Raw genomic sequence first — 23,912 nt, 5'->3', positions numbered from 1 at the left:
TCCTGTCCACTCTATCCAGGCCCTTCATAATGTTATACACCTCAATCAGGTCTCCCATCAGCATCCTCTCTTCCAAGGAAAACAAACCCAGCCGATCCAATCTCTGCTCAGAGCTAAAATTCTCCAGTCCGGCAACATCCTCATAAACTTCCTCTGTATCCTCTCCAGTGCAATCACGTCCTTGCTGTAATGTGGTGACCAGAACTGCATGCAGTACTCTAGCTGTGGCCGAACATTTCAAGAATAACCTCCCTGCTCTTGTATTCCAAGCCTCTGTATAATCGATCTGGACAGCAGCCTGTACTGTCGAGAGGTGATCATGGGAGGCTGAGCCTTCGTGGAATCGGAGAGGTGGAAGCTCTCTGCTGATCAACATGCAGTCACCTACAATTCCTCATTCTTTAGGCGGGACTGTGTTACTGTAAGTTGGGGTGGATTCGTGAAAGAGTCCATGTCATTACTGGCTTGCAACAAAAGCTATTTACCCAACGTGGGGCTCAAACCCCCTATTCTGAGATTAAGAGTTTTATGTTTGACCAATTGAGCTAGCTGGGCTTGGCAAAGCTATGGATCCTTGTTGTATCTCAAATGTTGTGGGTGGATTAATGATTGAAATAATGATTGAGTATCTCACAGACTTGAATTATTTTTGCCAACTTTTCATCGGGAACATTCTTCCTGCATCCTCGTGAACCTTGTCTGAACTGCCTACAATGTAAGTATATCCCTCCTTAAATATGGAGACCAAAACTGTTAGCATTTCTTTCATTGTGCAAAAGAAGATTAATTCTCGTGAAAGTAACAGAAAAGTTTAAGGAAAATAATTCAACCAACGCGGGGCTCGAACCCATGACCCTGAGAATAAGAACCTCATGTTCTACCGACTGTGCTAGCCGGGCTTCTCAACATCACTCCAGTCAATCCCCTTCAGTTAGTGGTCAATAGTGATCGCAGGCTGTTGATGGCGGGGGATTCGGCGATGGTAATGCCTTTGATAGCCGGTCCTGCTTCAGTTGCATCTTCCTGTCGCTGATTGCTGCCAGGCGCCTGTTGGCTCCGCCCCGTGGGTTTATCTCGAACTTCAAACCACGAAACAGGTTCTCCTGAATTCCAAGGTGTGTACGGAGTTCAACCATCAAAAGCTCTGTCATGAACCACAGGGGGTCCGCCAATTTTCTGATCGCAATGCGCTTTCAGTCCTTTCCTTAAAATTGCGGACGTGTAAATTGGGGAGTTTAATGACTTTGAAAGGAACATTGTTGTTTGGTGCAGTTCCGGTCAGAGAAATGTTTGTGAAAGGAACGTTTTGCAGAGTGAGGGATTGAGCGCCTGTTGGCGGAAACATTTTTGAAATGAAAACTTGTGGACGATAAAATGGAACAAGAGCAGTCCGGGGTACATTGTCACAGGATGCAAGCTATCTCGGACCCGGACCAAAGCTCCCCGTACACCGAGCACAGGCTCAGGAAAACCCGGGGTACAGGATATCCCGGTCACTGTGCCTTCCAGTAACACGGAACAAGTGCCCGGTCTGAAACTTTCCAGAGTAATAACTTGTAACAAGAGCATCCAACAGTCTCTTGGGATCCCTTGGAACTTCAGATGATGCGCTCCCTGGTGGTGGAACATGGGAGTGCATGTTTTACAGAGACACAACATCACTCCCCCGCCAAAGTCAAAGTAAAAAGTTTTTACATGTTGAGGCGGTCGGGAGCTTTTCTTTCCCTGGTGGACCACCTCGGTACAAATGTCTGTTCTGGTGTGTTGGCTGTGCCCTCGCTGGGCTGGTGTGTTGTTGGCCCTGCATGGCTGCTGGGTGTGTCTGGCCTTGCTGGACTGTTGGGTGTGATGGGTTCGATTTCCTGGTCCGTGGTGGTGTCGTTGATCCTTTGGGTATGTGTTGTGGGTTCGAAAAAGGTGGTGTCTGCTGTGGGTTGTTCAGGGCAGCCTGTGAACCACAGCCTCGTTTGGTGCAGGTGCTTTCTGCAAATTTATCCATTGTCTAGTTTGACGACAAACAACCTACTCCCTTCTTTAGCGATCACCGTGCCCGCGATCCACTTGGGACCATGTCCATAGTTTAGCACATACACAGGGTCATTCAGATCAATTTCCCGTGACACAGTGGCGCGACCATCATTTACATTTTGTTGCTGACGCCTGCACTCTATCTGATCATGCATGTTGGGGTGGACCAGCGAGAGTCTGCTTTTAAGTGTCCTTTTCATGAGTAGCTCAGCCTGGGGCACCCCTGTGAGCGAGTGGGGTCTCGTGCTATAGCTGAGCAGTACTCGGGACAGGCTGGTTATGAGTGAGCCTTCTGTGACTCGTTTGAGGCTCTGTTTGATTGTTTGTGCTGCCCGCTCTGCCTGCCCATTGGAGGCTGGTTTAAACGGGGTCGAGGTGATATGTTTGATCCCATTGCGGGTCATGAATTCTTTAAATTTGGCACTGGTGAAACATGGCCCGTTGGCACTGATCAGTATCGCACGCATGCCGTGGGTGGCAAACATGGCCCTCAGGCTTTCAATGGTGGCGGTGGCGGTGCTTCCCGACATTATGTCACATTCAATCCATTTTGAAAAATCATCCACCACCACCAGGAACATTTTACCAAGAAATGGGCCTGCATAGTTGACATGGATCCTCGACCCTGGTCTGGAGGCCAGGACCACAAACTTGGTGGTGCCTCTGTGGACGCGTTGCTCAACTGAGCACATACACTGCATTGCCGTACACAGGACTCTAAGTCAGAGTCGATACCGGGCCAGCAAATGTGATATCTCGCTATCGCTTTCATCATTACTATACCCGGGTGTGTGCTGTGGAGATCCGAGATGAACGTCTCCCTGCCCCTTTTTTGGCAGCACTACGCGGTTACCCCACAACAGGCAGTCTGCCTGACTGGACAGCTCGTCCTTTCGCCGCTGGAACGGCTTGATTGGCTCTTGTATTTCAAATGGGATGCTGGCCCAGCTCCCATGCAATACACAGTTTTTTACTAGAGACAGCAGAGGATCTTGGCTGGTCCAAGTCCCAATCTGGCGGGCCGTAAAAGGTGATTTATCATTTTCAAACGCTTCCATGACCATCAACAAGTCAGCGGGCTGCGCCCCCATCAACAAGTTTGCAGGCTGCGCCATGTCTACCCCTTTGGTGGGCAATGGTAGCCGACAGCGCATCCGCACCATTCTCAGTGCCTGGCCTGTGGTGGATTGTCTAGTTATACGCTGAGAACGTGAGTGCCCACCTTTGTATGCGGGCTGAGGCATTAGTATTTATCCCCTTGTTTTCAGCGAAAAGGGATGTGAGGGGCATGTGATCGGTTTCCAGCTCATGTTTGAGGCCAAACAGAAACTGATGCATTTTGTTTACCCCGAACACACACGCTAATGCCTCTTTCTCAATCATGCTGTAGGGACTCTCGGCCTTAGACAAGCTCCTGGAAGCATTGGCGAAAGGTTGCAACTTCCCCGCAATGTTAGCTTGTTGTAATACACACCCGACTCCCTACGACGACACGTCACATGTTAGCACAAGTCTTTTACACGGGTTATACAATACAAGCAGCTTGATGGAGCAAAAAAAGGATGCTGGCTTTGTAAAAAAAAGCAAACACTTGTTTTTTTTCCCCATACTCAGTTCTCACCTTTGTGCAATAACACATGTAGAGGCTCTAAAGGTGCTTAACCCCGATAGGAAGTTACCAAAATTGTTGAGGAGTCCAAGGAACGACCGCAGCTCTGTGACGTTCTGTTGCCTGGGCGCGTTCATGATAGCCTCTTTATTGGCGTCTGTGGGCCGAATGCCGTCCGCCGTGAACTTTCTCCCCAAAATCTCCACTTCTGTTGCCATGAAGATGCATTTCGACCTCTTCAGCCGCAGCCCTACGCGATCCAGTCGCTGGAGGACCTCCTCCAGGTTTTGTATGTGTTCGGCGGTGTCAGACCCATAACCAATATGTCGTCCTGAAAGACCACCGTGTGTGGTACCGACTTGAGTAGGCTCTCCATGTTTCTCCGAAGATCGCTGCAGCCGAACGAATTCCAAACGGGCATCTGTTGTCGCTGAACAGTCCCTTTTACATGTTGATGCAGGTGAGGCTCTTCAAAGACTCGTCCAGCTCCTGCGTCATGTAGGCCGAAGTCAGGTCAAGCTTGGTGAACGCCTTGCCTCCTGCCAGCGCACAAAATAGGTCGTCTGTCTGAGGTAGCGGGTATTGGTCCTGTAGCGAGAAACGATTAATAGTTACTTTATAATCGCCGCAAACCCTGACCGTGCCATCACTATTGAGTACTGGAACAATCGGGCTGGCCCACTCGCTGAATTCCACTGGGTAGATGATGCCCTCGTGTTGCAGCCTGTCCAGCTCGATTTCCTCTCTCTCCTCATCATGTGAGGTACCGCTCGCGCGTTGTGGTGAATGGATCGTGCCTCTGGGACCAAGTGGATCCGCACCTTCGCCCTGGAAAAGTTTCCAATGCCTGGCTCAGAAAGGGAAGGAAATGTGTTCAGAACCTGGGTACATAAGGCCTCATCGACATGTGATAGCGTTCGGATGGTATCCCAGTTCCAGCGGATTTTCCCCGCCAGCTCCTTCCAAGCAGTGTGGGGCCAGCGCCCGGGACAATCCAGAGTGGCAGTTCGTGCACCGTGCCCTCGTAGGTGACCTTGACCATGGCGCTGCCCAGGACAGTTAAATGCTCTTTGGTGTACATTCTCAGTTTCATGTGGATGGGGCTTCGGGCTGCTCTGAATGCCTTGTTGCACCACAGTCTCTCAAACATCTTTTTACTCAGGATGGATTGGCGAGCGCCAGAGTCCAGTTCCATGGTTAGGGGTAAGCCATTCAATTTTACATTTAGCATTATAGGTGGACATTTTGTCGAAAATGTGTGCACCCCGTGTACTTCAGCATCTGCCTCCTCTCTCTGAGGCTCGAAATTGCTTGATCCACCATGGACCGATCTTCCTCTGCCACATGGTGGTTAGCAGCTTTTGCAGAGCTTGTAGCTCATTCGCAAGCTCGTTGGAGATGCCCCATTGTTCCACAGCTCTTGCAAACATACCCTTTGAAGCGGCATGAATAGGCTGAATGGAAGCCTGCACAACGCCAACAAGTTGTGAATTGCCTTGCATGCATCCTTTGTTGGGGACACTGAGTCATCTGGGTCACCTGAGGCCTGCTGGCAGTTGCAGACTCGTGGGTTCTGCCCTGTACATTTCTGCTCACAAACGCAGTTCCATTTAATTTATGAACATTGCTAGAACTTGTGTGCTGAGAGATGTGTTTGGTGTTATCACTGGTGGACATAAATAATGTGTTATCGCAATGACCTTACTGAAGTTCGGTGTCTGTACAGCTAAAGTTTTTCGTAGGATGGTCTGGTGGCCAATGCCCAGTACAAAACAGTCTCTGAGCATTTGCTCCAGGTAGCCATAAAACTCACATTATCCTGCAAGTCGCCTTAGCTCCGCGATGTAACTCGCCACTTCCTGACCTTCAGATCGCTGGCACGTGTAGAACCGATACCTCGCCATAGCACGCTCTCCTACGGGTTATGATGCTCCCGATCCAGTGTACACAGCTCCTCATATGATTTGTCTGTGGGTTTCCGGAACCAGAAGATTCTTCATGAGACTGTATGTCTGAGCCCCACAGACTGTGAGGAGGACAACTCTCCTTTTTGCAGCACTTCCTTCTCCGTCCACCTCGTTGGCTACAAAGTACTGGTTTAGCCATTCGACATAGGCTTCCCAGTCCTCACCTTCCGAGAACTTCTCCAGGATGCCCACTGTTTGCTGCAAGTTTGTGCTGGATTCATATACTCGTCGCCAGTTATTGTGTTCCTAACACAGATGATGCTGCACATGGGAGGTTAAAGTAACAGTGACCTCAGTCTTTCATAAGACACTCCAGAGTGAGGAACTGGCCTTAGGGGCCGGCTTATATACAGTGCTCCCAAATAGTGCTGGGATCCATTGGGACTTCAGGGGATGAGCTCCCTGGTGGCGGAACATGGGAGTGCATGGTTTACAGATTCACAACACATACGTTGCCTCAACTTTGATTTCTGCCATCATCCCTTGTGTTTAACCTTCGCCGCACTTCCGCCACGATCTCTCGCCGTTCCTCCACCACGATCTCTCACGTTCCTCCTCCACGATCTCTCACCGTTCCTCCAGCACGAACTCTCACCGTTCCTGCACCACGATTTCTCACCGTTCCTCCTCCACGATCTCTCACAGTTCCTCCACCACGATCTCTCACAGTTCCTCCATCACGACCTATCACCGCTCCTCCACCACGATCTCTCACCATTCCTCCGCCATGATCTCGCACCTTTCCTCCACCACGACCTCTCACCGTTCCTCCACCACGATCTCTCACCGTTCCTCCACCACAATCTCTCTTCACTCCTCCACCACGACCTCTCACCGTTCCACCACCACGATCTCTCATCGTTCCTCCCCCACGACCTATCACCGCTCCTCCACCACGATCTCTCGTCACTCCTCCAACACGATCTCTCACCGTTCCTCGACCAGGACCTATCACCGTTCCTCCACCACGATCTCTCACCGCTCCTCACCACGACCTCTCACTGTTCCTCCACAATGACCTTCCCGCTCCTCCGCTGTACCTGGGTCCCGCCGATGTTCCTGCCCACGCACCAAACGGCGACCTGGGTTTTGATGACGTGCAGCAGAGCAGGGCTCCAGCCGTCCTGTTTAACCCTTGCCACTGGACCAAGGCCTCGCTCTGTCAATCCCGTGTGGTGGCTGGTGTGCAATGGTCACACCACGTTAAAACAATCCACCCACAGGCATCTTCCACCCTTTGATTGGAGTTCAGGACTGGAACATCGGGTCCTTCATTGAAATACCTGTGAACCCATGTGGAATTAAGCCTTCCTCGGTCGAGGACCAGCCTATAATGATGATGATGATGATGTGTGGGTCCTTACCAATAGCCTGCTGGAAATCATCAGATTAAATCTAGTAAGACCCGTCCCTTGATTCAGTTTTCACTGACCTTGCCTGAGGAAGGCTATATTGGCTTTGGAGGGAGCACTGTGTCGGTTTCCCAGAATGATACCTGGATTCCAAGGTTTAAATTAAGATATGAGATTACACCCACTGGAAATTAGAGGGTCGAGCAGTGATTTGATCAAAATTTTCAAGATAATAAGGGAACAAATAGAGTAGATAGAGAGAAATGATTTCCGCTGTTTGGGGAGTCCCAGACTAGTGGCCATAGTCTAAATATTAGAGCCAGATGTTTCAGGAGTGAAATTCGGAAACATTCCAACATACACAGGGTGGGAGAGCTTTGGAACTCCCTGCTGTAAAGGGCAGTTGGTGCTGGGTCAGTTGTTCATTTTACATCGCATTTTGACCAAAGGTATTAAGGAATATGAGACAAAGGCGGGTATATGGAGTTTGCTCACACCAGCCATGATCTCATTGAATGGCGGAACCGGCTCAAGGGGCTGAATGGGCCTCCTCCTGTTCCTGTGTAACAGGATTGAGGGGCTGAATGGCCTCCTCCTGTTCCTGTGCAACAGGCTCGAGGGGCTGAATGGGCCTCCTCCTGTTCCTGTGTATCAGGCTCGAGGGGCTGAATGGGCCTCCTCCTGTTCCTGTGCAACAGGCTCGAGGGACTGAATGGGCCTACTCCTGTTCCTGTGTAACAGGCTCAAGGGGCTGAATGGGCCTACTCCTGTTCCTGTGTAACAGGCTCAAGGGGCTGAATGGGCCTACTCCTCTTCCTGTGCCACAGGCTCGTGGGACTGAGTGGGCCTACTCCTGTTCCTGTGTAACAGGCTCGAGAGGCTGAATGGGCCTACGCCTCTTCAATGTGTAACAGGCTCGAGGGGCTGAATGGGCCTCCTCCTGTTCCTGTGTAACAGGCTCAAGGGGCTGAATGGGCCGCATCCTGTACCTGTGTGCAAGGTCTGGGAAACAAAGGGAGGTGATATGAGAAAACATAAACGAAATGGTATTGTGTTAAAAGGGAAGCAGAAGGATTGAGTGATTTACACACAGAAATCTTTGAAGCTGGATAGATAAGTTGCTCAGTTGTTTCAAAAGAATACAGGGCCCTTGGCTTGAAATGTACTGAAATAGAGGACACCAGCGAGGAATTTATACCATACCTTTTCAATCCCGGTTTAGGCCTCAGTTGGAGAACTGTTTACAGTTCTGAGCACCACAATTTAGGAAGGATATCAAGGCATTGGAGAGAACGTAAGAAATATATAAGAAACATTTTCTATTGGTGTTGAAGACACAAACACAGGCATTCATCGAGAATCAACCTGCAGGTGACCACACACAGAGTAAAGAGCCAGAGAGACTGATAGAATCGGGAAACACCGGCAAATAGACAAGAGATATTGACAAGGACTGAAAGCACTTTGCGATCACAAAATGGACAGCCTAGCTGTGGTTAATGACACGGCTTTTGATGATTGATCTCCGTACAAGCCTTGAAATTCATGAGAACCGGTTGCGTGGTTTGAAGCTCGAGATAAACCCACGGGGCGATGCCAACAGGCGCCTGGCAGCAATCAGCGACAGGAAGATGCAATTTATGCAGGCCCGGCTAGCACAGTATGGCGAGTATAAGACTCTTAATCTCCGGGTCGTGGGATAGAGCCCCATGTTGGGTGAATTATTTTCCGTAAACTTTTATGGTGCTTTCCCAGGAAAACATCATAAATGAACCCATAATCTTCGTTTGCACAATGAAAGAAATGCGAACTGAGGGAGAGTTGATCATTTAATCATTTATTCTGTGCTCTGTATAAGAACACAAGAACCAGGAGCAGGAGTCGGCCATTTGGCCCTTCGAGCCTGCCTTCTCTTGCACTGAAACAAATTATAACCGTGTTTTTAAATGAGCACTGCGAGATATATAGAGGGCACATTTCAATGCTTCACAAAACGATTCCTTTCGCTACAGACAACCAGGATCGCATCCCAGTTTGAGAAGTAACTTTGATATCATTGTTTGCACTTGAAGTGGGGTCATTTTATTCAGTTCGATGGATGTCCCAAAGCACTTCAGAATGGTGTCAAACAAATGAGTTTGCAATTAAAAACACTGAATGTCAGGAGTGGGATTTGAGCCCAAATTTCCAGAGGAAACTGTGAACTGAACACAGCACCTGAGACCGCTTGGCTATCCTGACTGGTAGAAATTTCAGTTACAAGTTATTGCTCTGGAAAGTTTCAGACCGGGCACTTGTTAAGTGTGACTGGAAGGCCCAGTGACCGGGATATCCTCTCCCCCGGCGTTTTCCTGAGCCTGTGCTCGGTGTGTGGGGAGCTTTGTTCCGGATCCGAGATCGCTTGCATCATGTGACAATGCACCTCGGACTGCTCTTGTTCCATTTTATCGCACATTAATTTTTGGTTCAAAAATAATATCAGAAGTGGCACATGAACCCACATCTCCAGAGGAGACAATGACCTGAACACAGAACGGCCATCTTGTCTATTCAGTGCTGTGTGTGGCTGCCTGCAGGTTGATTTTGAACTTTTGTGTCCTGTCACATGAAATAAATGAGGGCAGCAGGCGTATCGCTGCCTGACACCGGGGAAACATTGAGGCAGACATTGCATTGTGATCAGGTTTAATCACAGCAATATCTGCTGTCAGGAGCTGAAAAGGAGGAAGAGCTGAGAAAACACAAGAAAAAAGCTAAGAAATGTCAGCAATTGTGTAAACTCTTTAATGTGTTTCCTGCTCGTTTCGTGGTGCGGTGCTCACAGAGGGAGCCCAGATTCAGAAAGTAACTCTTTCATTCAAAATTTTTTAAATAATGACATGCAACTAATTAAACAGTGTGTCGGGGGATGGGGATGGATGAAGATTATTTGTTTTATTCCCCACTCATTAACCGACAGCGTTGTTTTGTTGAATTGCTACTGAGGGACAGTGGAAACTTCAATAACTGAACTTTAATTATTTAAGGATTTTGAATCATTGATGAAGTTTTCTCCCCTATCTTATTTTACTCACTCTGTATGTTGGAGACTGGTTTAAAATGTTCAGTGCTCATGCGACAAGGAACCTGGGGCGACTTTTGTTCAATTTATTTCACAGCAAAAATAGTCTCCAAAATAACGTTCCCACCCGTGCTCGAACCAGAGACCTTTCGCGTGTGAGGCAAACGAGATAACCACTACACTACAGTTAAAGTAATCTTAGGTATAAAACCAGAGCTTTAACCAACACAGCTGGCCGATACTTCTTAGGAGCTGGTTTTACGAGAATAGAATGATGGTGCTCTCTTTCGGAAGGCTGTGAGTTTGGCAGTAATTGATCTCGTGTTTCACAGACTTTACACATCGGAACAGGAGATGGCCATTTAGCAGCGAGTGGTTAGGATCTGGAATGCACGGCTTGAAAGGGCGGTGGAAGCAGACTCAATCTTATCTTTCAGACGGAAGTTGGATAAGGGTCTGAAGGAAAAACAATTGCAGAGCTACAGAGAAAGAGCGGGGGAGTGGGACTCGCTGAGAGTCGGCACGGGCTCGATTGGCCGAATGGCCTTCCGTGCTGTAACCATTCCATGATTCGATAAGTTAGTGGCACATTTCATAGTGTGGGTGGGAGCACAACATTGCAAAGAGACATGGATTGAGTCGGCAAAACTAGAGGCATCTGATTCAGGAGATTCGTGGCGCGCTGAAATTTCGGAGTTCAATGACTTTGAAAGGAACATTTTTGTTTTGTGCCGTTTCGGTCAGAGGTTTTCCAAGAAAGCAACATTAAATGAAAAGAAATACAATCGCCCAACGTGGGGCTCGAACCCACGACCCTGAGATTAAGAGTCGCATGCTCTACCGACTGAGCTAGCCAGGCTTCTGTCCAACGTAGGTTTTTATCACTCATTGCAGCCAGGCGCCTGTTGGCTCCGCCCCAGATGTCGAAGCTTGCTGTTGAAGAACTGCCAGGGTCTTCTTGAATGGTGGACCAGGCTCGAGGGGACGAATAGCCAACTCCGGCCCCGAATCCTTACGTGTTTATGATTAGCTCCTTCAGGGTAAACGAGCCAAAGAAGTACAGCGGAAACGTTACAAGGACACCCTCAAAGTCTCCCTGGTAAAGTGCGACATCACCACTGACACCTGGGAGACCCTGGCCGCAGACCGCGCGAGGTGGAGAAAGTCCATCCGGTAGGGCGTTGAGCTCTTTGAGTCTCGATGCAAGGAGCATGAAGAGACCAAGCGCAGGCAGCGGAAGGAGCACGCGGCAAACCAGTCCCACCGACCCCTTCCCTCGACGTATGTCTGTCCCACCTGTAACAGGTTCTGTGGCTCTCCTATCGGACTGTTCAGCCATCAAAGGACTCACTTTTGGATGGAAGCAAGTCCTCCTCGATCCCGAGAGACTTCATCTGATGGTGTCTATGATTTGCGGTACACTGCGGAAACATCTCCGCTTTCAGCACCAGATTACCAGAATTAAACCCAATGGCATCGGCACAAAAGCTCCTCATCTGCTCAGAGCAAAATATATCATATGACAATAGAATTTTATGAATTAATTAATGATGTTTAAATCAATGGTTCTTTTTTTTTTGCAGAGGAGATGCATAAAGATGTGTAAAATAGATGAACTATTTTTTTATAAGGTTTTGAATTAACATTACAATTTCCCTGACCGCGAATCTAACCGGGGCCACGGCGGTGAGAGCGCTAAATCCTAACCACTAGACCATCAGGAAACCCAGTTTGGACACAGAAGCAGTGGTTTTGTCGAGGTTCACATCGAGCAGCTCCGTAACACAGGACTCTGTGCTCGACGGGCTGTTACGAGGGACACACACATCACCTGTTGCTGAGGGATATCAACTCAATTAAAGTGACCACGGCGTAATTTGAACACGTAACCTTCGGATCTGAAGTCAGACACACCACCGTTGCTCCATCAGACCTACACAGTGAACTGGAGATGTTTGTCTATATGAAGGTTCTGTAATACAAGCGGCTTTAAAATCTCCGCCCATTCCCACCAGGTATCACAAGCAGCGCTCACCTGACAGGCACCGTATAGTTTCTTCTTAAACTTTTCTTTTGCTTTCACGGGAAACCATCATAAATTAACCCCTCACCTTCTTTTGCACAATCAAACAAATGCTAACTCAGGAACAGTCCATACTTCAATCATTTGTCTTGTGCTTTGCATCTTAACTCGAAAACCATATCCCATTTTACTCACTGTATTGTAGATTTCTGGTTCAAAATCTTTATTGCCGATGACACCACGAATCTTGGGCAACTTTTATCAAATTTAACAGCACCGGTTATTCCTACCGTGCACACAAAATATAATCAGTAGTGAAGATAAAATCCCACCGTGCGTATTTTCTGATTCAACGCAGCAGCATTTCAAATAAATTTTACACTGAAAAGATTTGCAAGTGTTGCTTGTATTTGTGTCTTTAATTCAACTTTGTGGCGTCTGACTCCCATTCATGCCACTGCTGAATAAGAAAGGAGGGTTTACATTGACTAGACTGCACTGCCCCTGATATTTGTGAGCTCATCCTTTATATTCAGTGGTTTCTCGCCCTTTGATGGGCTGCAGTGTAGCGGATATCACGTTGGCCTCACATCGAGTACTGTTGAGGGGGATGACTCATCAGGGGAGGGCAGCAGCAGCCAAGTTCATGGCACCATGGCTGGCTCTGCTGCACAGAAGGGCAGGAAAAAGAGTGGGACAGCGATAGTGATAGGGGATTCGATTGTAAGGGGAATAGATATGCGTTTCTGCGGCCGCAACCGAGACTCCAGGATGGTATGTTGCCTCCCTGGTGCAAGGGTCAAGGATGTCTTGGAGCGGGTGCAGGACATTCTGAAAAGGGAGGGTGAACAGCCAGTTGTAGTGGTGCACATTGGTCCCAAAGATTTAGGTAAAAAAAAGGGTGAGGTCCTACGAGATGAATTTAAAGAGCTAGAAGCTAAATTAAAAAGTAGGACATCAAAAGTAGTAATCTCGGGATTGCTATCAATGCCACGTGCTGGTCAGATGAGAAATCGCAGGATAGCTCAGATGAATACGTGGCTTGAGCAGTGGTGCAGCAGGGAGGGATTCAAATTCCTGGGGCATTGGAACCGGTTGTGGGGGAGGTGGGACCAGTACAAACCAGACGGTCTGCACCTGGGAAGGTCCGGAACCAAAGTCCTAGGGGGGAGTGTTTGCTAGTGCTGTTGGGGAGGAGTTAAACTGATAGGGCAGGGGCATGGGAACAAATGCAGGGAGACAGAGGGAAACAAAATGGAGACAGATACAAAAGACAGAAAGGAGATGAGTAAAAGTGGAGGGCAGAGAAAACCAAGGCAAAAACCAAAAAGGGCCACTGTACATCAAAATTCTAAAGGGTCAAAGTGTAAAAAAAAGGCAAGCCTGAAAGCTCGGTGCCTCAATGCGAGGAGTATTCGAAACGCAGGAGAGGGCTCTGAGCTAGAGTGGTTGAGAGCGCAGATAAACAGGACCCCAAGAAAGAATGCAAAAGGCAGGAGGCAACAGAGCAGAGTAGCACTGGGGTAATTGTAAACCGCAAGGTGATAGGAAGGGACAATATGTATGAATATAAAGGGGCTGCAGGAGGGGACAAAACTAAAAATCATGGATTAAAAACTAGTATTAAATACTTTACCTAAATGCACGCAGCATTCAAAATAAAGTAAATGCGTTGACGGCACAAATCATGACAAATAGGTATGATTTGGTGGCCATTACAGAAACGTGGTTGCAGGGTGGCCAAGACTGGGAATTAAACATACAGGGGTAGCTGACAATTCGGAAAGATAGACAAGAAGGGAAAGGAGGTGTGGTTGCTCTGTTAATAAAGGATGATATCAGGGCAGTTGTGAGAGATGATATTGGCTCTAATGAACAAAATGTTGAATCATTGTGGGTGGAGATTAGAGACAGTAAGGGGAAAAAGTCACTGGTGGGCGTAGTTTATCGGCGCCGAAATAATAAATTGACGGTGGGGCGGGCAATAATCAAGGGAATAATGGAGGCATGTGAAAAAGGAACGGCAGTAATCATGGGGGATTTTAACCTACATATTGATTGGTCAATTCAAATCGCACGGGGTAGCCTGGAGGAGGAATTCATAGAATGCATACAGGATTGTTTCAGAGAACAATATGTTACAGAACCGACAAGGGAGCAAGGTATCTTAGATCTGGTCCTGTGCAATGAGACAGGAATAACAAACGATCTCCTAGTAAAAGATCCTCTCGGAATGAGTGATCACAGTTTGGTTGAATTTGTAATATAGATTGAGGGTGAGGAAGTAATGTCTCAAACGAGCATACAATGCGAAAACAAATGGGACTACAGTGGGATGAGGGCAGAGTTGGCTAAAATAGACTGGGAACACAGACTAAACGGTGGCACAATTGAGGTACAGCAGAGGACTTTGAAGGAGCTCTTTCATAGTGCACAACAAAAATATATTCCAGTGAAAAAGAAGGGCAGTAAGAGAAGGGATAACCTGCCGTGGATAACCAAGGAAATAAAGGAGAGTATCAAATTAAAACCAATGCGTATAAGGTGGACAAGGTTAGTGGAAAACGAGAAGATTGGGAAAATGTTAAACGACAGCAAACAATGACTAAGAAAGCAATAAAGAAAGGAAAGATAGATTACGAAATTAAACTTGCGCAAAACATAAAAACAGATATTAAAAGCTTTTACCGATATATAAAATGGCAAAGAGTGACTAAAGTAAATGTTGGTCCCTCAGAAGATGAGAAGGGGGATTTAATAATGGGAAATGTGGAAATGGCTGAGATCTTAAACAATTATTTTGCTTCGGTCTTCACAGTGGAAATCACAAAAACCATGCCAGAAATTGCTGGTCACAGGAATGTGGGAAGGGAGGACCTTGAGACAATCACTATCACTAGGCGGGTAGTGCTGGACTGGTTAATGGGATTCAAGGTAGACAAGTTCCCTGGTCCTGATGAAATGCATCCCACGGTATTAAAAGAGATGGCGGAAGTTATAGCAGATGCATTCGTTATAATCTTCCAAAATTCTCTGGACTCTGGGGAGGTACCAGCGGATTGGAAAGCAGCTAATGTTACGCCTCTGTTTAAAAAAGGGGGCAGACAAAAGGCTGGTAACAATAGGCCGGGTAGTTTAACATCTGTCGTGGGGAAAATGTTTGAAACTATCATTAAGGAAGAAATAGCGGGACATCGAGATAGGCTTAGTGCACTCAAGCAGACACAGCATGGATTCATGAAGGGGAAATCAAGCTTAACTAATTTAATGGAATTTTTTGAGGATATAACGAGCATGGTGGATAGAGGTGTACCGATGGATGTGGTGTATTTATATTTCCAAAAGGCTTTCGATAAGGTACCACACAAAAGGTTACTTCCGAAGATAGAGGTACGCGGAGTCAGAGGATATGTATTAGCATGGATCGAGATTTGGCTGGCGAACAGAAAGCAGAGAGTCGGGATAAATAGGTGCTTTTCAGTTTGGAAATCGGTGGTTAGTGGTGTGCCACACGGATCGGTGCTAGGACCACAACTGTATGCAATATACATAGATGACCTGGAAGAGGGGACAGAGTGTAGTGTAAAAGAATTTGCAGATGACACAAAGATTAGTGGGAAAGCGAGTTGTGTAGAGGTCATAGAGAGGCTGCAAAGAGATTTGGATAGGTTAAGGGAATGGGCTAAGGTTTGGCAGATGGAATACAATGTCGGAAAGTGTGAGGTCATCCACCTTGGGAAAAAAAACAGTAAAAGGGAATATTATTTGAATTGGGAGAAATTACAACATGCTGCGGTGCAGAGAGACCTCGAGGTTCTTGTGCATGAATCCCCAAAAGTTAGTTTGCAGGTGCAGCAGGTAATCAGGAAAGTGAATGGTATGTTCGCCTTCATTGCGAGAGGGATGGAGTACAAAAGCAGGGAGGTCCTGCTGCAACTGTATAGGGTATTGGTGAGGCCGCACCTGGAGTACTGCGTGCAGTTTTGGTCACCTTACTTAAGGAAGGATATACTGGCATTGGAGGGGTTACAGAGACGATTCACTCGTTGGTTCCGCAGATGAGGGGGTTATCTTATGATGATAGATTGAGGAGACTGGGTATTTACTCGATGGAGTTCAGAAGGATGAGGGGTGATCTCATAGAAACATTTAAAATAATGAAAGGGATAGACAAAATAGAGGCAGAGAGGTTGTTTCCACTGGTAGGGGAGACTAGAACTAGGAGGCACAGCCTCACAATACGGGGGAGCCAATTTAATACCGAGTTGAGAAGGAATTTCTTGTCCCAGAGGTTTGTCAATCTGTGGAATTATCTGCCCAAGGAAGCAGTTGAGGCTAGCTGATTGAATGTATTCAAGTCACAGATAGATAGATGTTTAACCACTAAGTGAATTAAGGGTTACGGGAACGGGCGGGTAAGTGGAGCTGAGTCCACGGCCAGATCAGCCATGATCTTGTTTAATGGCGGAGCATGCTCGAGGGGGAAGATGGCCTACTCCTCTTCCTAATTCTTATGTTTCTTATGTTTCTTATGGAGTAGGCGTCGACAACAACCAAAAATATTTTTGAAAGGACCTGCGTAGTCCTAATGTATGCGTGCCCAAGGCTTGGTGGGCCAGGACCAGGGGCTTAGGTGGGCTTCCCTTGGCGCATTAGTCAGCTGGGCAAACGTGTTGCACCTGCGAACACAAAGTTCCAGATCTGCGTCTATCCCTAGACACCAAATGTGTGACTTGGCAATTGCCTTCCTCATGACAATGCCCGTGTGCTCATTGTGGAGTTCTCTGATGAACACCTCTCTGCACATCTGGTTTCTACGCAGTTTCCCCACAGTCGGCAATCGGCCTGAATCGAGAGTTCATCCCTGCGCCGGTGAAATAGTTTAACTTCCTCAGGACATGCCCTGTACGTGGCAGCCCAGTCCCCATTCAGGACACATTTTTGACGAGAGACAATAGCGGGTCTCTATTTGTCCAGACTTTAATCTGACGGGCTGTCACGGGTGAGCCTTCACTTCCGAATGCTTCAACAGCCATGACCATCTCAGCACCATGCTCGGTCGCCCCCTCAGTGGTGGCGAGTGGGAGCCTGCTGAGTGCATCGGCGCAATTTTTGGTGCCCGGTCTGTGCCGAATTGTGTAGTCATCGGCGGCTAACGTTAGTGCCCACCTCTGTATGCGGGCCGATGCGTTTGCATTTATGGCCTTGTTGTCGGCCAAAAGGAACGTTAGGGGTTTGTGATCTATCTCCAGCTCAAATTTCCTGCCAAACAGGTATTGGTGCATTTTCTTCACTGCAAAAACACATGCGAGCGCTTCCTTTTCTACCATCCCGTATCCCCTTTCTGCCTGGGACAGACTTCCGGAGGCCGAAGCTACCGGCTGCAACTGACCCTTGGCATTGACATGCTGCAACACATCCGACACCATCGGACGACGCATCGTTACACAAGCTTCTTACATGGGTCATATAGTGTTAACAGAGTGTTGGAACATAACAAATTGCGTGCTCTATTAAAAGTCCTTTCCTGGCTGTCCCCCCAGACACATTCGCGACCTTTGCATAGGATCACGTGTAGCAGCTCTAGCAGTTTGCTCAATTTGGGAAGAAAGTTACCAAAATAGTTCAGGAGCCCCAGGAACGAATGCAGCTCCGTCGTGTTACGGGGTCCGGGTGCTCTCTGGATCGCTTCCGTTTTGGAGGCAGTAGGGCTGATCCCGTCTGCTGCTACCCTCCTCCCCAGGAATTATCCCTCTGGAGCTGTGAAGATGCACTTCGCCTTTTTCAGTCGCAGTCCTATCCGGTCCAGTATGCGTAGCACCTCCTCCAGGTTGTGGAGGTGTTCTTCAGTATCGTAACCCGTGATGAGGATGTCGTCCTGAAAAACCACCGTCCCTGGAATCGACTTGAGGAGGCTTTCCATATTTCATTGTAAGATTGCGGCAACCTAACGAATCCCGAACCGACATCTGTTGTACTCAAACAATCCCTTGTGTGTCGTGATGGTGGTCAGCTTCTTCGGCTCACTCGCCAGCTCCTGGGTCATGTCAGCTGAGGTCAGGTCTAATTTTGAAAAATGTTTGCCACCGGATACCGTCGCAAAGAGGTCCTCCGCTTTCAGTAGCGGATACTGGTCTTGGGGTGACACGCGATTGATGGTGGCCTTGTAATCACCACATATCCTGACCGACCCATCCGCCTTGAGCACCGGCACAATCTGGCTCGCCCAGTCACTGAATTCGACTGGGGAGATGATGCCTTCCCTTAGCAGACGGTCCAATTCGCCTTCTGTCGTTTCCCGCATCACATACGGTTCTGCCCTGGCCTTGTGGTGTACTGGCCTGGCGTCCGGGATTATGTGAATCACTACCTTGGCCCCAATGAAAGTGCCGGGTTGAAATAATGAGTCAAATTTGTCCAGGATCTGTGAGCATGATACTCGCTCCACAGAGGAAATTGCATTGACATCGCCAAATTTCCAGTTCGTGACAGCAAGCGAACTTTGTGGGTCACGACTACTGTGGCGCTGCCTAGCACCGGAATGATCTCCTTTGTGCATGTTGTTAGCTGTGCGTCAATCGGCGATGATTTTGGCCTCCTGGCCTTGGACGCCCACAACTTTTCGAACTATTTGATACCCATCAGGGACTGGCTGGCCCACGTCTCCAGCTCCACTGATACTGGGATGCCATTGAGGAGCACGTTCATCATTATCGGTGGCGTCCTGGTGTATGAACTGTATCCGTGCTCCACATGAACTCGCTGAACTTCAGCTTCCAGCGATTTCCCCCAGTGTTCATTTCTGCAATTTCTGCAGGTATTTAGCTCATCTCTGCAAACTCAGGCTGAGTGCGTGCCTCCACGCCTCCAACATGAGCTGCTGTTGGAAACAAAAGGTCTCTTGCCAGTCGATCGTCACTGACTGCCCCGTGATTGTCCTTGAGTGCACCATATACAGGTGTTGATGGACCCATTACTGGCCGCATTGTCCCTTGCAATGACGTGAATCACCGTTCAGCTTGCCATTGTCTCTGTCGAAATTCCCCTCTGGGTATGGCTACATATTGGGACATGCCTGACTGCCCTTGGCTGCCTGGAGAAGTGTGTGATGCTTTAACAATGTTGAATCTCTGTCCCAACCATTGCTTAATACAGTACCTCTTGTCGGTTCAGCTAGTGGCCATGCTCGTGTGGTTTAAATCCCAGTTTCTCATCGCCATTGATACGTCATTACTATACAGTGTAAATGCACACGAGGCCCATGCTTCAGAGAAGGTCAGTCTGTGACCTGTCCTTTATTTCTTAGCACTCAAGTGATGGAAGTGAGTGGAGCTTCCCCTTTTATACCTGAAGGTCCAGGTTAGGAGTGTCTCCCACAAGTTCACCACATAGTGGTCATTGTTCTCATAGTGTACAACTTAGGTCAGATTATACATGGGTTACAATGCTGATTGAATACATGACAGTCCCGGCCTCACTCACGCTGGAGCTGGGGACGAGCGATCAGTCGATGGGTTGTTTGCGGCTTCGATCTGCTGTTGTGAAGCGAGGCGGAGATGCAGGATCCTTTAATAATCTCTCACAGCTCAACTGAAAGCAGCCGGAACGTGCAGCTTTGAGAGGGGCTTTCTGCACCGTCAGGGCTGGAAATGGGAGGGAGTGAGAGACACTGTGTAGAGTTTGAGTGTGTACAGAACTGTACAGAGAAACCAGCCAATGTAACAGGGCTGTGAGACACTGTTGATAGTCTAGTATAGGCAGTCCCTCGTATCGAGGATGATTTGTTTCCACTCTAAAAAGGGCTGAGTTCACAGGTGTTACGATGAGGGACCTGAAAATCTAGGTCCCGAACTACATCCTGAAGGGTGGAAGATGCCTGTGGGTGGATTTTTTTAACGTGGTGTTACCGTTGCACACCAACCACCACACGGGCTTGACAGAGCTTGGTCTTGGTCCAGAGGCAAGGATTACCCAAGGCGACCATTGACCAAGCTCTGCTGCATGGCCCAATTGTGTACACATGCGCCGACTATCCATCGAACGCAGAATGGGCTGGCCCGTGCTGTCCCTGGGCCCTCGCCTCTGTTGAGACCCGATCACGACGCTCCTGGGCCCCGATCTCTCACCACTCCTCCGCCCCGATCAAAAATGGAGCAGTCAGAAACAGGACATCCATTAGTCTCTCTTATCTTGGTGACATCAAATATTAATAATGTTATTTGAAATATCAAAATATTAAACTCCAGCCTAGTTGAAGGGTTATTAACATCAGCAGAAACAAACATCAACTTTGTTAATATTGAATCATTGATGTCAATTATTCCATTTTTTCTAATATTTAATTGAACAATGTTGAAAATGTTTCCACCCGGTTTCGATCCGGGGATTTTTCGCGTGTTCGACGAACGTGATAACCACTACACTACAGAAACATTGCGATTGACTCACTGCTAGGAACATAACCAGAGCTTTAACCTACACAGCTGGCCGATACTTCAGGAGCTGGTTCTACGAGAATAGAATGACGGTGCTATATTTAGAAAGGCTGTGAGTGTGGCAGGAATTGATCTCGTGTTTCCCAGACTTCACACATAGGAACAGGAGCGAGTGGTTAGGATCCGGGATGCACGGCTTGAAATGGCGGTGGAGACAGATGCAATCTTATCTTTCTGATGGGAGTTGGATAAGTGTCTGAAGGAAAAACAATTGCAGGGCTCCGGGGAAAGGGCGGGGGAGTGGGACTCGCTTATAGTCGGTACGGTCTCGATGGGCCTAATGGCCTTCCGTGCTGTAACCATTCCATGATTCGATAAGTTAGTAGCGCATTTGATAGTGTGGGTGGAAGCAGAACATTGCAAAGGGACATGGATTGAGTCAGCAAATCTAGAGGCATCTAATTCAGGAGATTCAGGGGGCACGGAAAATCGGGAGTTTAATGACTTTGAAAGGAACATTTTTGTTTTGTGCCGTTTCGGTCACAGAAATGTTTGTGAAAGGAATTTTTTGCAGAAAGGGATGCAGCATTTAACCTTCTGCCTCAACACTTCTTTCTGGGTGTCAGGTCACATTTCGTTTCAATGTTAATCAATTGCTATAAGAACATAAGAATTAGGAACAGGAGTGGGCCATCTAGCCCCTCGAGCCTGCTCCAACTTCCCCAGTATCTGGAACAATCTACCGACATCTAACCAGTCCTGTCCCATCAGAATCTGATATGTTTCGATGAGATCCCCTCTCATCCTTCTAAACTCCAATGTATAAAGGCCCAGTTGATCCAGTCTCTCCTCATATGTCAGTCCAGGCATCCCGGGAATCAGTCTGGTGAACCTTCGCTCCACTCCCTCAATAGCAAGAACGTCCTTCCTCAGATTAGGAGACCAAAATTGAAAACAATATTCCAGTTGAGGACTCACCAAGGCCCTGTACAACTGCAATAAGAAATACTTGCTCCTATACTCAAATCACCTAGCTATAAATGCCAACATACGATTTACCTTTTTCCTGCCTATTGTACCTGTATGCCAACTTTCAGTGACTGATGAACCATGACACCCAGGTCTCATTGCACCTCCACTTTTCCTAATCTGCCACCATTCAGATAATATTCTGTCTTCACGTTTTTGCCCTCAAAGTGGATAACCTCACATTTATCCACGTTATACTGCATCTGCCATGAATTTGCCCACTCACCTAACCTGTCTAAGTCACCCTGCAGTCTCTTAGCGTCCCCCTCACAGCTCACACCGCCACCCAGTTTTGTTTCATCTGCAAATCTACATTCAATTCCTTCATCCAAATCATTGATGTGTATTGTAAAGAGCTGGGGTCCCAGCACTGAGCCCTGCGGCAGTCCACTAGTCACTGCCTGCCATTCTGAAAAGGACCCTTTTATCCCGACTCTCTGCTTTCTGTCTGCCAACCAGTTCTCTATCCACGTAAGTATATTACCCCCAATACCATGTGCTTTGATTTTGCACAGCAATCTCTTGTGTGGACCCTTGTCAACAACCTTTTGAAAGTCCAAATATACCACTTCCACTGGTTCTCCCTTGTCCACTCTACTCGTTACAGGCTCAAAAATTCCAAAAGGTTTGTCAAGCATGATTTCCCTTTCATAAATCCATGCTGACTTGGACCGATCCTGTCACTGCTTTCCAAATGCGTTGCTATTTCATCCTTAATAATTGATTCCAACATTTTCCCCACGACTGATTCAGGCTAACCGGTGTATAATTACACGCTTTCTCTCTCCCTCCCTTCTTAAAAAGTATTTTTTACATTAGCTACTCTCTTGTCCATAGGAACTGATCCCGAGTCAATAGACTGTTGGAAAATGATCACCAATGCATCCACTATTTCTAGGGCGACTTCCTTAAGTACTCTTGGATGCAGACTATCAGGCCCCGGGGATTTATCATCCTTCAATCCCATCAATTTCCCACCACATAAGGATATCCTTCAGTTACTCATTCTCACTCGACCATCGGTCCCCGAGTACTTTTGGAAGGTTATTCGTGTCTTCCTTCGTGAAGACGGAACTGAAGTATTTGGTCAATTGGTCTGCCATTTCTTTGTTCCCCAATATAAATTCACCTGAATCCGACTGCAAGGGACCTACAATTGTCTTCACTAATCGTTTTCTCTTCACATGATTACAGAAGCTTTTGCAGTCAGTTGTTATGTTCCAAGCAAGCTTCCTCTCAAAATCCATTTCCCCCCTCCTCATGAAACCCTTAGTCCTCCTCTGTTGAATTCAAAATTTCTCCCAGTTCTCAGGTTTGCTCCTTTTTCTGGCCAATTTATTTTCCTCTTCCTTGTTTTTAACACTATCCTTAATTTCCCTTGTTAGCCACGGTTGAGCAACGTTCTCCGTTATATTTTTACTCCAGACAGCGATGTGCAATTGCTGAAGTCACCCGTGTGATCTTTAACTGTTTGCCATTGCCTATCCACCATCAACCCTTTAAGTATCATTGGCCAGTCTATTCTAGCCAATTCACACCTCATACCGTCAAAGTTACCTTTCCTTAAGTTCAGGACCCAAGTTTCTGAAATAACTGTGACACTCTCCATCTTAATGAAGAATTCTACCATATTATGTTACTCGTCCCCAAGGGGCCTCGCACAACAAGATTGATAATTAGTCCCTTCTCATTACACATCACCCAGTCAAGAATGGCCAGATCTCTTCTGGGTTGAGAAAACCATCCATAATACACTCCATGAAATCCTCCTCCAACACATCACTACCATGTGTTTAGCTCAATCACGATGTAGATAAAATTACCCATGATAACTGCTGTACCACCACTGCACACATCCCTTCTTTCTTCTTTGATGCTGTCCCCAACCCGACCACTACTAACCAGTGAGACAGACATTGCAGCAAGTGACTGGTTATTGTGAAACAGCAATTGCTAAAAGAACAGTGACCACGACATGATTTAAACACGCAACTCGTTGATCAAGAGTCAGGCGCACTACCATTGCACAACAAGGTCTACACAGTCGTTGCGGGATGTTCGTCTATATGAGGGTTCTGCAATACAAGGGACTTTAAAATCCCCGCCCATTCCCACCAGGTATCACAAGCAGCGCTCACCTGACAGTCACCGGATGGCTTGCTCGAAAACTTTTATCTTGCTTTCACAGGAAAGCATCATTAATTAACGCTTCACCTTTTTTGCACAATCAAACAAATGCTAACTCAGGGACGCTCCATACTTCAATCATTTGGCCTGTGCTTTGGGGAGCGGCCAGGGAAGTGGAACTGAGTCCATGATCAGATCAGCCATGATCGTATCAAATGGTGGAGCAGGATCGAGGGGCCGTATGGCCCACTCCTGCTCCTATTTCATATGTTCTTATGTAT

At 47.5% G+C, this 23,912-nt stretch overlaps 1 non-coding gene across 1 annotated transcript; it reads right to left on the bottom strand.

Annotated features, from left to right (window-relative positions):
* Positions 1 to 10,803: 10,803 nt before the first annotated feature.
* Positions 10,804 to 10,876, bottom strand: trnak-cuu (transfer RNA lysine (anticodon CUU)). Its single transcript has one exon. It is a non-coding gene; the product is annotated as a tRNA-Lys (tRNA).
* Positions 10,877 to 23,912: the final 13,036 nt, after the last annotated feature.

Source organism: Pristiophorus japonicus, unplaced genomic scaffold (assembly GCF_044704955.1).
Source record: "Pristiophorus japonicus isolate sPriJap1 unplaced genomic scaffold, sPriJap1.hap1 HAP1_SCAFFOLD_110, whole genome shotgun sequence".
Taxonomy (NCBI): domain Eukaryota; kingdom Metazoa; phylum Chordata; class Chondrichthyes; family Pristiophoridae; genus Pristiophorus; species Pristiophorus japonicus.
Note: the sequence above shows the minus strand (reverse complement) of the source record. Positions and strands in the feature narration are given on the sequence as shown.